A 3,460-nucleotide genomic window follows, 5' to 3' on the forward strand; every position below is an offset into this window, starting at 1 on the left:
TTCCCGAATCTATTAATAGCCTCAATTTACGACCTGTATTATGTCAATGAGGTGTATGTGAGAGCGTAACCTATTGCGTTGTTATCGCCCGTGGACTTCCCTTTGTTTATCGACAGACGCATCTATAAATAGCCTCATATTATGAATGGCAAAAATACTACGTCATGAAGACGCTGCAGAAAGTGGACTATTTTTTTCATTCATAAACAATTTCCTCCGCGACACGTACAATACGATCATTGTTTATTGATTCTTTTCTATAAAAGCACCGTTTGAATCTATTGCATTTAACACGATATTAATATCATGTTTCCATTTGTGAATGAATATAATTGGAGAACTCAAACTTCTTGCATAAATTATACAATTTTTTCTCGCGCGGATACGCGTAGTAAGCGGGTATTGGGCTCCTAGTAGCTATGCCGTATCGACCTGAATTTTGGACTAACCACCTTAGACGGTCGCTGAGCGAACATCTAAAAACTGATGACTAAAAAATTTCCTGCATTATTGGCGTCGCTCTGGAGAGCTGCGACTAGTATGTAATGGTTACAATATACCAAAAGATTTCCTACACAAATTCAATGTAAAAGCAATAACTTCAACAAAAAATAAGTCAAACTTTTGCGCATAGAGACCCCCATAACCATACCTTTTCTTAAAGAGCATTCCAAGTCGCAATGATTTAGACAATAAAAAAGGGGGGTCATACGTTTTGCAAGAAAGAACTCGATGCGAATCAGCGGTCACTGTTTTACAGCCATCAATTTACCGGGTTCGTACCAGTGGATGAGGGTTTCCCGCCATCTGTCAAAGTCTCATGTAGTCTTTAACCTTCAAGCAAATGAGTGAATTTCTGTTAAACATCAATGTTTTCCCTACCACATGCACAAAGAAACATTCTTAAATAAAGTCATGGCAAGTGCCCACACAGAAAATTGTGTCTTCTTATTAATGATGTTCAGGTTTTTAAAGAGTATAGCATTGCACTCCCAAAAGATTTAGTATATTGTAACCTAATGCATTTTATTCGCTTATGGGAGGAGAAGTTATTTGACGGATCAATGTATATATTTTTGTTTTAAGAATATCTTGCATAGTGGTGATTTTTTGTGTAAATTAGTGTAAATAAATACTGCATTTGTGCCTATTACATTTATTACAACATATATTGCCAATAATGCAAATCTAATTGTTTTTATTAATAACTTATCCACATCTGATCACAGGGGAAAGATCACAGGGACTGGGCAAATACGCGAAACTTTCTGTATAATAACAAAACATAATCAAAATATATTTATTTTGTGGTTTTTCTTATTTGCTTATTTAGTGGAGAATCAATGTAGTACGATATTTGACGACCTATCGCGCAATGAAGTTTATTGGAAGGCCTAGTGGTACGAACACGTACAATGTATTAGTTTATTGATAGAATATAATAACGATCGATTTACACAACTTCACCAAATAGCAGTACATAAATGATGTCAGCCGGAATAGCTCAGTTGGGAGAGCGTTAGACTAAAAAATGTTGACGCAATTATCATCTAAAGGCCCCCGGTTCAATCCAAGGTTCCGGCACGAACGGAACATTCGGCGGCTGACAATTTTTTCAGTCAGGTTAATAAATATAATAAATTTTATGTTGACATTTTGAAATCCATTTTATTACAATTGGACATTTTTATTAAAATTAATGGATTCCGCGTGGTGACAACGTTAATTAAAATTTCTGACATCACTTAAATATCTTTTTAAAAATGCACGTGTTTTTATATTAACAAATAAATGAAAACAACACATCTATTATCCATGTATTTTTATGGTTGTCTATCATAGGCCCTAAGTACTATCCCTTCCACATAATAAGAGCGCGAAGCGCGACACGTATTATTGATTGTAACAATGAGGTGCGATAAAGGAAGCAGCCGCTTATCAAGGAGGAGCTGTGTCCCAACAAACCGTTTCCCTAGAGTCAAGCACTCCTCGGAGTTTTTTTTTAAGAAACACATATAGAGCGCGAAGCGCGACACGTATTAATATCCAGGTGGTACGGGCCCTTTAGCATTATCCGACCATTACGTCCATAGTTATCTTCCTTAGAATTTGAGAAATTTTGAAATCGTTGTTTGAAGTCCAAAATTTTCATCCGATTGTTCCCAAACTAGCACAGGTTTTTTATCAATGAGGACCCAACCCAAACACTATATGAGCAATATCGGACCATACGTCCAGAATTATGTCTCTTTGAATTTAAAAAAAAGTGAAAAACTGCTTGGTTAGGTGATTATGTCAACATTTTACATCAGATTCTTTCCAAACTTACAGTGTCTTCATATCAATGAGCATTTTTACCTCATTTAAAATGAGAAACATCGGGACAATAAGTCCAGATTTTTTTCTATTAAATCTGACAAAATAAACAATTTTCACTTATTTAAAAGATTTCACAACTTTCGTCTGAATCTTTCCAAACTTGTTAAGTGTTTTCATATTAGTATTACTCGAACCCTATTTAAAATGATGAATATCGGAGCAATAAATCTATTATGATCTTTTGCTGAATTTCAAAGTATTGTGAAATGCAGCTTCATTACGCAATTAACAGTTTTCATTCAATTTTTTTTTCAATCTTTTACAGTGTTTTCATATCAATGAGTACTCAACCCCTATCGTTAATGAGCAACGTAAGCATAAGTTCAGAATAATCTCCCCTTGAAGTTGAGAAACATATGAAATTACGCTTACAAGATGAAGCAGATTTTTAAAACCTACACAGTTCTGATCCATTAATGAAAACTGCACACGGATGCCAGTAAAAAAGGAAACCAATGTAAATAAAATGAACTATGAAATATTTGGGGGTAACACCACACAATCATAGATAATGGTTAGTTTAATCTAATTTGCAATACTTGTTCAAATATTGACGTTTATTAACAAGAAATGTAATGGAGAGTGTTCCCATGCCAGTGTCAATCGACGACTAGATAGCCTACCCGTGTCAGAAAAGTGAGCCGATCGAGAGGCTTCCCGTGCCACAACGAAAGCAAAAGTAGGCATTTTTAAGTAAAATTGATAAAAATTACTATTTAGCGTACATTGAACGTAAGGCTTTTATGATAAAGATGATATCAATGACACTAGATATTTGACATATTAGGGAAAAGCTATGTTAAAAAGTCATCAAAGTGGCATGTATGCACGATTGTTCCACCAACTTCATCATCATTCCATCTTCGATAGAGGTTGTGATAAGTGTTTTGGGCTTGCGGAATACTGTGAACATTTAGCTGGATATATGCTCACACTCATGGACCTCCTCTTTTTATGCACAAATGTGTTTACGGGTTTTAATTTTATATTTTCTTACTTGTTTTGTGAATGTCGATCATCCATTTTCTTGTATATAACAGAGAGCCAGCCGAGAATGAACAGAGAGGCAGCATTTTGACAG

At 35.1% G+C, this 3,460-nt stretch overlaps 1 non-coding gene across 1 annotated transcript; it reads left to right on the plus strand.

The window, feature by feature from the left end:
• The first annotated feature begins 1,493 nt into the window (after nucleotides 1–1,493).
• Trnaf-aaa (transfer RNA phenylalanine (anticodon AAA)) lies at nucleotides 1,494–1,584 on the plus strand. Its single transcript is given in 2 exon segments — nucleotides 1,494–1,530; nucleotides 1,549–1,584. It is a non-coding gene; the product is annotated as a tRNA-Phe (tRNA).
• The last annotated feature ends 1,876 nt before the right edge of the window (nucleotides 1,585–3,460 follow it).

The sequence above is a fragment of the Dreissena polymorpha genome, chromosome 1 (assembly GCF_020536995.1).
Source record: "Dreissena polymorpha isolate Duluth1 chromosome 1, UMN_Dpol_1.0, whole genome shotgun sequence".
NCBI classification, from domain to species: Eukaryota; Metazoa; Mollusca; class Bivalvia; order Myida; family Dreissenidae; genus Dreissena; species Dreissena polymorpha.